General features: G+C 40.9%; 1 long non-coding RNA gene across 1 annotated transcript; it reads right to left on the bottom strand.

Moving 5' to 3' along the window:
* Window positions 1–274: 274 nt before the first annotated feature.
* Window positions 275–4,277, bottom strand: LOC126427389 (uncharacterized). The gene is made up of 2 exons (XR_007576659.1): window positions 2,560–4,277; window positions 275–2,469 (listed from the first exon to the last, which is right to left on the bottom strand). It is a non-coding gene; the product is annotated as an uncharacterized LOC126427389 (long non-coding RNA).
* Between the last annotated feature and the right edge of the window lie 8,636 nt (window positions 4,278–12,913).

Raw genomic sequence — 12,913 nt, 5'->3', positions numbered from 1 at the left:
CTACTCGTTTCTACACAGTAAAGATAAAGATGACAGACCAGTTTTTACCGACTATGACTAAAATGCCAGGATGGTTTAGTAAAACTGTCTCTACGATGCAACTGTGTCCCCTAAAAGAAAAGCCATACAAGAGGTAGCAGTGTCAAGTGTTATAAAGAAACATCGTTTTCTTTTCCTTTGAGGGCGGATTGTTCGAAGAATAAGAAAATTTGAATATAGTAAGTTACCTGTGGAGGGATGGGTACATGGAGACGCAAATAAGAAAAACGTTACATTGTGATTAAGAGGAAGATCTATTTCATCACATCACATAGAAAGTGACATCGATTAATACATGTTATCCATAGATATAAAATTCTTTTGCGCCCAGAACATCTTGTGAGGAAAAATCGGAGCTTCCACGAAAAATCCATCAGATCTAATCTAAATCATGTGATGGATATGGTATTAAATATAACTGTTCTCATGAAATAAAGGAAATTAAAAGAGTTAACAGACGTGTTGGACAGACACAGTGGTTCATAAATAAGCAAACCGCAGACAGAAAATAAACACAGTAAAATATAATACATAGTAGGGTAAAATTAAACTGTAGCTTTGCAATAACAAAGTTATGGTCTGAATTTGTTTATTTACCCCGCGAAGTTTGGATGCTTTTGAGTCTTTTGCTGGATACATTTCGTTTGAAATCCAAAGTAGCTCCTTCTGCAGCCGTACTTTACACAGCATTTCTAAGATATACTTTCGATGCATTGAGCACGGATCAAGCTGAAGCCATCGAGGATACAAACGTTCATTGCCCCTCTTCATTGAATTCACAAGGCTGCAGTATACGCCAAACTGGTAATGGACAGTTTTGAACACGTCGTTGAACACTTTTATATTAAATCTAACTACGGCAGTCAGATTTTCTGAAGGCGCTCTTAATTCGCCCAAGTCTCCCGCGGACGTTTCATAAGCTTTGTAAAGTATATAAGAGTTCATCCGCACTTTCCACAGTCTTGTTGCCTTTAAGCATTTCCGACACACAAACGTCACAATTAAATTTTTTGACGCTGGCCGACTCCGTCACTCTAATTCAGCACCGTGCACAAGCTCATGTGCTTCGTGTGCAGCTTATTTCGAAACATGTTTTTCGCAGTCTCCATTCGTGCTAACGTTAATTGCCGAAGAGGTCATACAATCGTTGCCTTCCAGCACAGAATGGTCCTCGTCGAGTTGACAGTTCGCCGAATCAACAGGTTTCATTAGTGATGTGCTGCAAGTTTCTGCAGAATTCCTGATCGTTGGCGGATTACTGAAAATACATTTTCTATGGGATCTTGGTTCACCCGCGATGTTAAGAAGAACTCATAGCCATCGCTTTCCTTGTCATTCCACAGCGTCAACAAAGCACGAATTGTGTGCTGAAGGCCCGTAAAACATGGAGGAATCTCACAGTTTTCCATGTTTTTAACCAATCCACGGAGTCCTGTAGATAACCCTCTAACCACCTTTTTTGAGTGCTTAGAGCACAGACGAATGGTTTCGAATCAGAGGGTCTTGCTATTCATTGCGTCGAACAAATTGTTCAGTCTTGCCAGAAAGAAAGCTGTATTCATCGCTGTTTTCCTCTGAAGCTCCGACGTGGAATACGCTGACAGAATAGTGGCCGAGACGGAATGACTGAACACCTGTGTTGCAAATCGAACACTCATTTTTTCAAAATTATTTGAACTGACGTGTTTGTGACTGAGAGAGCAGCACATTCTTCCCTTGCCGCCCTTCCTATCAAGTTGATACTTTTTGATAATGTCTTGACAAGACACAATATCATTCGAATCAGTTTGGATATCTCTCTCCAGCAAACGGTTTCGAATGCGTTTCAGGAGATCACACATAATGTATAAAACATTGTTGCGATAATTAAAGAAAGTTTTTTCATTTGTAACACCAAGATCACGCACTAATGAACGGTTATTGGACCCTTAGTCACAAACAATGCAACAAACCTTTAAGCCAAGAGTAAAAAGTTTCTCTAATACAACGAAGAGCAACTGTTTCATTACATCAGATTTGGTCTGTTTACAAGACGTAAAAAAGGCAACAGGTAATTTCCATTTTTGCGGCAGCCCACGAACAAGGAACATGAGAGACTGTGTTGTCACCTTAGACGTACGTCTTAGGCTGCCAAAATCTTCATAGCCCTCAATGATATCATACTTAGCGCAGTAACTGAGACACTTCCTCACACTCATTTCGTCGAACACCAATACACAACCTTGGCAACTTTCATCCATCGTCTTCACTTTTTCTACAAGATGTTCGAATTGTTTAGTTTCTGTGCCCGCTATAATATCCATTTCACTGACCCACTTCTGAATAATTTTTTTCGAAGGTAGTTTCATTCCAACTTCATATGCGGCAGGACGTTTATAAAATAAGCTCAACGACAGTTGTCTCTCCTCTTCCGTCCAAGGAGTGAAAGGCCTGAAAACAATAAATGCGACCGTTTAATTCAGTTATTAAGAAAGCTGACTATAGTTAATGTATTTGACGTCACGGGAGGACGTTACTTACTTGTGCAGCAGCTGCATACCAAATAATGTTCCACATTTTGGAGACATATGCTTAACAGGCTGTTGCCACAGCTTTTAGATCAGGCTTCTTCATGGCAAGATGTCACATTCTCCACAGTTTTTTTTCCCTCTGCTTTGCCAATTTTAACTTTTGCTCGTTAATTCTTTGTGTCAACTGTCGTTTTCATGGTGTTAAATCTGTTGGCACCAACGTATCTGGCGAACTATGGACTGGCTCACGGGCAGGTGGCGAACAGCTTCCTTGTTGGTGCATTTCGTAAACGCTGTGTTGTCTACTGTTGTCTTCGTTTTCTACGTCTGCAGCCTCTTCCAGAGGTTCTGGATTTGGCAAGGCGTTAAATACTTGTTTTGTTTTCAACTCATTCATAAAAGAATTGTCAGTGAAGTGAAGAGCACATAGGAATTTATTACGCACCTGACTCTGCTGCAAATCAAACAACGAATAGTTTCCACAACGCAGAATCCACTCTTGACACCTGTAACGTAAGGGCGAATTAGTAAAGCGAAATCGCATCTGGCTAATTAAATAAAACTGAGACATTAATAGATGAAAGAGCTTAGAAATTACGGTGTCTAGAAATGTGGTTATTCATCAGCACCTTAGTAACTACATTTCACTTTTTAATGCTCTGTAAGAGAAACAGCAGATGCACCGATGTTTTAAAGAACATCGCTTTGCTGTAAGCAAGGAAAATATTTTTTTCGAAATGGGGGACTGAAATAAAGTTCCCTTCGGGTAGTAAGTACAGAAACTGTTGAGGAAGAAACAACGGGACAGTATGTTAATGCATGGACGTGAAAACAAATGAAGTTGAACGATAAATGAAAAATATATGGCTCTCGAATAACACATTACCATACAGCACCCACGAGGAATGTGCAAAAAAAGGACGAAGCATGAAATGCTAAACGTTTCGCTAAATTTATAAATGCTGTTCACAGTGTCTAATTGGACCTGCAATTAGACGTAACAAACAAAATAATACCTAGGAGCGACAATTACAGGATGAGTACACGGAATTATGCAAGTTTTGTAGGGGATATTAACAATGGGAGGCATTGGTTCGTTGATAGTATGCAAAAGACTGCAGCCTGTCTGCAAAACAAAGAATTTTCAGAACTTTTATGAAACATTATCTGCAAAATTGCTTGAATACCCTACAAATCACTTAACTGATGGCTCCGGATACTCTTGCTTCTACCATTATGGTCTCCTTCCATTCGATTAAGAAGAAGTTCAGGGGAAGCACGACTGTTTATATGGCATTCTATGTATTGTGAGTAACGTAATTATATCCTCATGATCCCTACACGAAAAATATGGAGGCAACAAGATATTTTCAGATTCCTTACTGAAATTTGAGAGAGATCTTACCGAGGCTAGAGTGAGTATCCAAACCATTTTCTTCTGATTACATTACGAGGATGGTTTCGTAAGTCTGGTAAATTTCATGAAGAATGGAACATTTTTGTTGAGCCTCCATGGCTGATACGTTTGATTATTCAAAGTATCATGTAAACAATTTCAACAAAGTCAAGCATCTAGTTCATTGTTGAAATGTTGACAGCCATCTGTATTGTTCAGTCTGTCGACTGCAACTGCAGATGGAGAGATCTGAGTTTCATGCTGTTATTAAACATGTTGATTTGAAGGACTGGACTGCCGCACAAATCAGAACTGAATTGGATTAAGTTTACGTGAACTCTTGGATTAATGAATTTAAACTTGGTCAGCAAGCACCGAGGACGAAGTGTGCAGCGACTGTCCAAGTCAGGTGATCACAAAGGAAATCCAGGATATGGTAATGCAAGACCACCAAATAAAAACTCTTGAGATTTAGGAGACTGTCGTCATCTCAAACTGAGCGACAGCATAATATTGTGCACGAAGATTTGACTATGAAGGAGCTCTAGTTCCACGATTGCTCACAAACTACCAATAGCGTATCCGCCACAACACTTCAATACGATGTCTGACGATGTTTGATCACGACCAGTAAGTTTTTATGCGGCGATTTGTGACTGTCAGTGAAACCTGGATCCATCGTTACATACCAGAGTAAAACGGCAGTCAAAACAATGGACAAATGCTGGTGAAAGAGCTCGGAAATAGGCAAAGACCATTTTGTCACCTTATAAGGTGATGGCCACTGTTTTCTGGGATTCCCTTGGAGTAATCCAATTAGATTACTTCGAAAAATGCAGAACCGTAACTGGACATACAATTACTTTCAACGCTGATGTGAAGACATTAATCTGCAGACAGTGTAGAAAGCTCATTTAACATGTAAATTTTCTGCGTTGAGAACTCTAGGGCTTGCACTATTTTACACACAGACTCTTCATCCGTGAAAACGACTTTTTTGATCCTACTTACAAGGGAACTTCATCAACTCGACCTCATATTTTCATGCAAAAAAAAAAAAAAAAAAAAAAAAAAAAATCCCAGCAATCGACCTCACGCAAAAATTTAATCCATTATGCAGATACGATGTTGCTATGGTCTTCTTATTCCTTTACTTTACTTCTGTTTATACCTTTACTTGTAGTGTGGAACATTGCTTGTCAGAGTTCACGATTCTAGGTCAACTGGAAGTATGTTATAGATTTTCAAGAGTGAGTTTGCAAGTAACAGAATTTGTGACATAAATAGCAGTATCTTTTGATTGCGTTGACTGAGATGTTAAAATATTTTGCACCACCTTCGCACGGCACATAAATTTCGACTCGATATCTTATCGTGATCATTAGTACACGGCGTCTGAAGACTGACATACGGACAAGAAATGACAAAAATATTTTTTGGTGTGATATAATATCTTAATTTTCGGACTTTTTCTTTTGCTTGTACTATGAAACCTTGCTTCATACCAAATTTTATGATTCTAGGTCAACGGGAAGTACCCCATAAGTTTTGACGGGTGACGTCTGACGTAAAAATTTCTTTTATACAAATTTCCGTATCTGTTGCTTGCGTTGGCGCAGAAGCTCAATTTTTTTACATAACGAAGTGACCTTATACTGTATTACGTGACATAAATTTCCACTAATTATCTCTACTCATTCTCAAGAAAAACGTGTTTTAAGGGTCGGACAGACGGGTAGGTAGACAGACGGACGGACGAGAAAGTGAGGCTATAAGGGTTCCGTTTCTACCGATTTAATATTAAGACTGTAAAGCTTGTGTATCTGTTGGAGTAGTGCATGACAGAATGCATTCTCACGATGCAGCTGATAAGAAACTTCCTAGCAGTGTAGAGTCTCGGTATGGCATGCAGTTTTAATCTTCCAGGGATTTTTAGCACAAGACAGATACTCATTCAACAGCTAAAGTAATACAATTTGTTTAAAGGTACCTTTTTTCATCTTTAACAGGGAAAGAAAAGAATTTCATTGCCCGGTCCTTCCGGTTGGATCCGCACCCCTTATACGCACAATTCCTTCCTGACATGACGCACGACAGATTGCCAAACACACTTCCAGAAAATACTCTGTAGCGATAACGTAACCTTCCGCAGCGACTAAATGTCGCAGAACAACTGAATGTTACCGTGGGGAAGTGGTGGTGGGGATTTCCACTGCCACGGCCTCGTGTGCAGTTAAGCCGGTATCACACGACGATCCGCCGCAATCGGTACTGGTCTAGCGCGACAGCCATCTAGTTGTAGAACGGGTGAAACTACAAAAATTAGCAGACACATTATCTGCGAGCCAGAATAAAGAGCAGTTCTAAACTGCCGTCAATCCGCGTATGCGCACTAAGCAGCGACAACTCGCGCATGCGCAGAAGGGGCTACCGCAGTGTTTTACTGCTTGTTATTTGCTCATTGCTTAGTGGCTATTTAGTAGCTCATTTCAGATTTTCGTGTTGGGATTTTCCGCGCTTTTTTCAGTAAGTAGGTTTCCATAAATGCAGAGAAAAACATTTTTTTCCAGTAGACTTGCTTTTATACTAACTGTTTTTGAAACCATTGTTTCTATTGAAGTAGCCTAATTGTATTTACGGCTACTAGATGGTGCGCTCGTTGCAGTGCCACGTTCTCCTGGCCGCATTTGTCAACGCGAGCACCTCAGTCCGTTTGCAAGCTGTAACCACGCAAGTAACAATCATAATTTTTATCTTAAATTTCCTTGTGACTAATGCCCTTTTTGCGTATTTATTATTTTATAAATGACATATAAGTACTGCCAATCTTTCACGATATTCTGTACTTATACTTTGTATCATACGTTTTTAGTCATAATTCTGTGACCATGTTAAGGGGTCCGCCGGCTCTTTCTAGGGGGTCCGCGGCCACCTTTCACCAAATCGTGTAAAATAATGAGTAAAATTATCGAATAAAAATGTGAAAATCAAATTCATCGCTATTTCTTTTTTTCGTGTGAAAAACATGCGTACTTTTACTTCAGGCTGTATTCCCAAGCAGCCTTTGCGGTTCCTAAGTGAGACCGCATACACTATTTAGTGCCGGAGAATGCGGCTTCTCTGATCGACTGTTCCGCAACAACACGGGGGTCGTTTGTGCGCCGGCTCTGAAACCTTTTACGCATACGCGGAGCGAGCTTTGTCGACCAATCACAGCACTCGCTGGCACGTGTGCGGCCCCAGGCACCATTAAATGTTAAACTTGCCTTGTCAGTGCACTACCTGTTTCATAAGTCGATTTTTGACCAGTTTATTACTTGGATCGGTGGCTGAAGTCAGGATCATTGAAGAAGGGTGCAGTTTCTCCATCGCCTTGACAAGGGAAGTTTCCAGTTGAAATGACTGCGGAGGGAGGACGACCAAAGGGAGAACAATCACAAGAAGCTCCACAGCCGTATTTATTATGTGAAAACGCTGCCAGTACTCCATTGGTTGCAATATCCTGTGGAAGTGGAATAACCAAGAAGCGTAAGTACAACGAAAGCTGTTTAGAAATGGGCTTTATGGAGACGAAGGAGGGTAAAGCTCAGTGTGTAATTTGTGCTCGAGTCCTTCCGAACAGTTCAATGGTTCCAGTTAAATTGCGCCGTCATTTTGAAGGTACTCACCCGGATTTCCAGGCTAAACACGTCGATTTTTTCAAAAGGAAGAGTGCTGAACTAGCTACTTCTCAGCATTGCATGAAAACTCATGCAAAAACAATTAATGAAAATTCATTAAAAGCTTCTTTCTTGGTTAGTTATCGAGTGGCAAAAACAAGCAAAGCTCATACCATTGCAGAAAATCTCATAAATCTGTGTGTGCATGCTAGACGAAAAGGCAGTAAAGCTTGTATCTTCGGTGCCATTATCAAACAATACTGTCAAGAAACGCATTGTTGACATGTCAAATGATGTGAAAGACACTCTTGTTTCTCGCATCCAACACAATTCATTTTCTCTGCAGATAGATGAATTCACTGATGTTGCAGGATTAGCGATTTTATTGGCATTTGTCCGTTATGAATATTCTGGATGTTTTGAGGAGGACCTCTTATTGTGCAGACCACTACCTGGCAACACAACAAGTGCTGAAATACTCCGTCTATTGGATTATTTTTTAAGGACTAACGAAGTTTCATGGTAATTGCATAGATGTGTGCACAGACGGCGCAAAAGCTATGACGGGTCCTACAGTCGGAGCAATAACGAAAATAAAAGAAAATGCCAAGAATTGCAGCAGTAGTCATTGTGCTCTCCACAGATACGCTTTAGCTACGAAACAAATGCTTGTTTCGTTCAAGAGAGTTTTAGACGAATCCATTCAAATTATTAACTACATAAAATCAAGGCCGTTGAAGTCAAGACTTTTCACAATACTGTGTTAAGATATGGGAAGCCTTCATCGTTCCCTGCTTCTCCACACAGAAGTGAGAATGTTCTCACGTGGGAAAGCACTCTCTCGGTTGTACGAATGAACATTGGAAGTCTTTGCTTTCCTTTTGGAGCATAACACGAAATTAGCAGACCTTATTAATGACGAAAATTGGCAGTGTATACTTGCCTATTTGTCAGATATTTTCTCCAAAATGAACGAAATGAATATTTCACTCCAAGGGCAAAGTGAAACAAAGTTCGAGCATTCAAGAGGAAAATCAAATTTTGGGCAGTGTGTGTCGAGGAGGGGTAGGTAGAGTGTTTTCCTCTTCTCAAGGAGTTTTTGAAAAACAAAAGATTGGCCTTGGGAAGAATTTGTTTCATCAAATCCTGGAACATCTCCGAAGCTTGATGTCATTGTTGGAACATTATTTCCCAACAGCTGAAGATGATGGTTCAAATGGCTCTGACAAGGGAACCTCCCCATCGCACCCCCCTCAGATTTAGTTATAAGTTGGCACAGTGGATAGGCCTTAAAAAACTGAACACAGATCGATCGAGAAAACAGGAAGAAGTAGTGTGGAAGTATGAAAAAAATAAGCAAAATATACAAACTGAGTAGTCCATGTGCAAGATAGGCAACATCAAGGATAGTATGAGCTTAGGAGCGCCGTGGTTAGGGAGAGCAGTTATGGAACGAGAGGTCCTTGGTTCAACTCTTCCCTCCAGAGAAAATTTTAATTTTTTATTTTCAGACAATTATTATCTGTCCGTCCGATGCGATCACTTTTTTGGAAGTGATTATCACATCCAAAAGAAAACCTAAATCGTGCAAGGTAGAAGAACATTTTTACCCATTCGCCAAGTGTACAAGTTAGATCGGTCGACAACATATTCCTGTCATGTGACGCACATGCCGTCACCAGTGTCGTATAGAATATATCAGACGTGTTTTCCTGTGGAGGAATCGGTTGACCTATGACCTTGCGATCAAATGTTTTCGGTTCCCATTGGAGAGGCACGTCATTTCGTCTAATAATCGCAAAGTTTTGCGGTGCGGTGGCAAAACACAGACACTAAACTTATTACAGTGAACAGAGACGTCAATGAACGAACGGACAGATCATAACTTTGCGAAAATAAAGAAAGTAAACTTTTCACTCGAGGGGAGACTTGAACCAAGGACCTCTCGTTCCGCAGCTGCTCACGATAACCATGGGACCACGGCGCTCCTGAGCTCACATCATCCCTGATGTTGCCTATCTTGCGCATGGACTACTCAGTTTGTATATTTTTTCATAGTTCCACAAAACTTCTTCCTGTTTTCTCGATTGATCTGTGTTCAGTTTTTCAAGGCCTTATCCACTGTGCCAACTTATAACTAAATCTGAGGGGGGTGCGATGGGGAAGTTCCCTTGTGAGCACTATGGGACTCAACTGCTGTGGTCATCAGTCCCCTAGAACTTAGAACTACTTAAACCTAACTAACCTAAAGACAGCACACAACACCCAGTCATCACGAGGCAGAGAAAATCCCTGACCCTGCCGGGAATCGAACCCAGGAACCCGGGCGCGGGAGGCGAGAACGCTACCGCACGACCACGAGCTGCGGACAGCTGAAGATGAGAAGCTGCAGAAATACGAATGGGTGGTCAACCCATTCACTGAATCCAAAAAGCCGAACATTCTATCATCAAATGAATATGAGTTGTTGATAGAAATTGCCACAGACTCTACCTTGATATCAAGTTTTGACATTGACAGTTACTCACACTTTTGGATCCGTTTGGATAACAAGAAATACTACCCCTTTGTTGAAAAGGCAGAACGTGTACTTCTTCCGTTTGCCACAACATCCATGTGTGAATCTGGATTCTCGATCTATGCTGCCCACAAAACTAAGTACCGAAGCTGTCTACATACGGAACCAGACATCTGTCTCCAGTTGTCAAGAATTGAACCCAACTTTTCAAAAATTGTGTCAGCAGAAGCACCCCAACCATCACATTAGTATTCCATTATTATTCCTACAGACTCACCTATAGTAAAGAAGAAAGAATTTTTCTTCGTAGATGCTCAGTGAACGTACCTGAACTATAACTGTGCAGGAATTTTGTTTCTGCCTTCTATCATTTACAAAATAGTTATTAATTGAATTCTGTTGGCACTGATATTTTTGTTACGAAAATCAAAATGATCTCTAAAGCTAATTTCATTTCTTTACAATATATTCCGTCCTCTCAGTTAAAAATATGGCCTGCCTGTACTTCAATTACAATTACTTGCTATTACTCTGACACTATATTGTGGCAACTGGCTGCGAGCGTAAACAAATAAGGACTTTTCACGTGCCACCTTGTAAAAGGTAAGCCTCCTCTGCCAGAATTGTTTCCTTTGAGAAAGAAGTCTTACGTTCTGTGAAATGCTTTGTCTTCTTATATAGAAATAAGAGAGTCTGTTTGTTTTCCTAATTTGTTTACAGTCGAGGCTGACTGCCACGATATAGTGTCCAAGTAGTAGTTGAAGTTGTCAGCTGTGGCTAAACTGTTGCCACGCCGCCTGACAGTTGCCAGCTACCAGCTGACAGTACACTGTTGCAACGCCTGCTAGCTGCCGGCTGTGGACTGACAGCTGCCGTTCAGTAGATACGCAAAGACGTAAAAATAACTAGACTTTCCGAACTGTTTACATTGGCACGAAAATCGATTGTGGAACTGGAAAACGGCTTTATAAAAGCATATTTCCAGAATCGATTTTGAACTGTTTACCTGACCAACCAAATGCGGAACTGGGACATAGGCTGACGAAATTCGGTTTTGGAAACGCATGTAAGCTGGGTGAATGTATTCCCACACATTGCACAAAAGATGTCACAATAGTCCTTTAAAGGCAATTCCTCGGCCTCTTTTCTTTCGTGATGTGTTTGTATCCCGAATCATGGCTCTGCCTCTTTTCTTCATAGCCGCGCGGAATGGCCGCCCAGTCTCAGGCAACATGTCGTGGACTGCGCGGCTGCTCCCGCCGGAGGTTCGAGTCCTCCCTGGGGCATGTGTGTGTGTGTGTGTGTGTGTGTGTGTGTGTGTGTGTGTGTGTGTGTTGCCCTTAGCGGAAGTTAAACTTAGGTTAATAGTGTGTAAGACTAGGGACTGATGGCCTCAGCTGTTAAGTCCCATAGACTTTACATACATTTGAACATTTTTCTTCGGATGTCACGAAAACCACACACACGACTGTTACGAAATATGCATGCTCCTTACACAAAAGTAGCCGAACAGTGGAAGTGAAAAGACCACAAGCGGCAGCTTGTCAACAGCGAACATTTTGTATGTGACGTTGATTGCTCTTGGAGAAGGGCAGCTCCAACGTGTGAAGTGTCAATTACCAAGTAGTTTTAATCAGGCTATACTGTGTTGAACAAAGGGAGTAGATCCACTAGTAAGTGTATGGATACAGTGGGAATTCCAATTGGTTCGTTAATTTCAAGTTGTTTTCATTCATCTCTAAACCAAAGACTATTGATAGTTGGGAGGGAGGGGGGGGGGGGGAGAGGGGGTCATTGGGAACATGACACTTGCATTAAGAAGCTTTCAGATCCCATGGGTTTCGCCCTGCAACTTAAAGTTACTGTGCTCTTGACTGACTAGGGGTCCGCCATGGATTCTCGACTGAAGAAGGGGGTCCGCCAGCTAAAAAGGTTGGGAAGCCCAGTTATAGACCATTCTTTGATTTAAATTCTGAGGAAGACATTCCTAGCAGGGTCGAAACCCGGTTAATTCGTTAAAAATAATGACTGAGGCCTGTTTTCTTTCAATTGTAACTATTCACGGTCTCTGAACGTGCAGCCGTGTACAAAATTTTGTAACAGTTCGTGTTTAGAAAATGAATTCTAATGTATTATGTTCACAGGTACCCTAACTACATTTCAGTCACTCAGCAAAGCGCTAATTCCAAATATCATTGTCAACAGATCTGGAGAAATTGCCACTGCGTCTTTAGAGTGTCTTCATCAGACAAGAGGTTATTTTCTAAGTGTTTCGATGAACTTAATTACTTAAGTGAGATCGTTGTTGCATCTGTGAAATTTCCCCCATTGAGTGGCTTTCATTACAGGAAATATTAGCAATACTACTCTGCCAATGACATTGCTTGTAATTAGTGACAGCAAAATTGTTTAATAATCCTTGTGACTTTGCAGACGCAGTTCCGACTCTGATTACTGGTTGCTGCACGTATCTATCCACATCAAGGCTCTCGAGAGAGAATCGTGAAGATTCAAGACAGCTCTTAGAGGATTTGCAGTTCAAAAGTGCCATAATTACGAAATAAGTGTGCAGAATGAGTGATTGAACTGTGTTTAACTGAAGTTTTTATGCGATTTTAAAGGAATGATAAATGTTAAATACAGTGAGTGAATGATGAAAATCTCATTTGACACATGTTATGCCATCCTATACCCGTAAATTTTCCTCCATTTAATTACTGGTAAAAACTTGTTGAAGAGTGACATGCCACTGCCGCCGTCCCCTTTCGCCACGATCTTGGTGTGACACTGA

This window comes from Schistocerca serialis, chromosome 11 (assembly GCF_023864345.2).
Source record: "Schistocerca serialis cubense isolate TAMUIC-IGC-003099 chromosome 11, iqSchSeri2.2, whole genome shotgun sequence".
Taxonomy (NCBI): Eukaryota; Metazoa; Arthropoda; class Insecta; order Orthoptera; family Acrididae; genus Schistocerca; species Schistocerca serialis.
The sequence above is the reverse complement of the archived record's forward strand: the minus strand, read 5'-3'. Positions and strand labels throughout refer to the sequence as shown.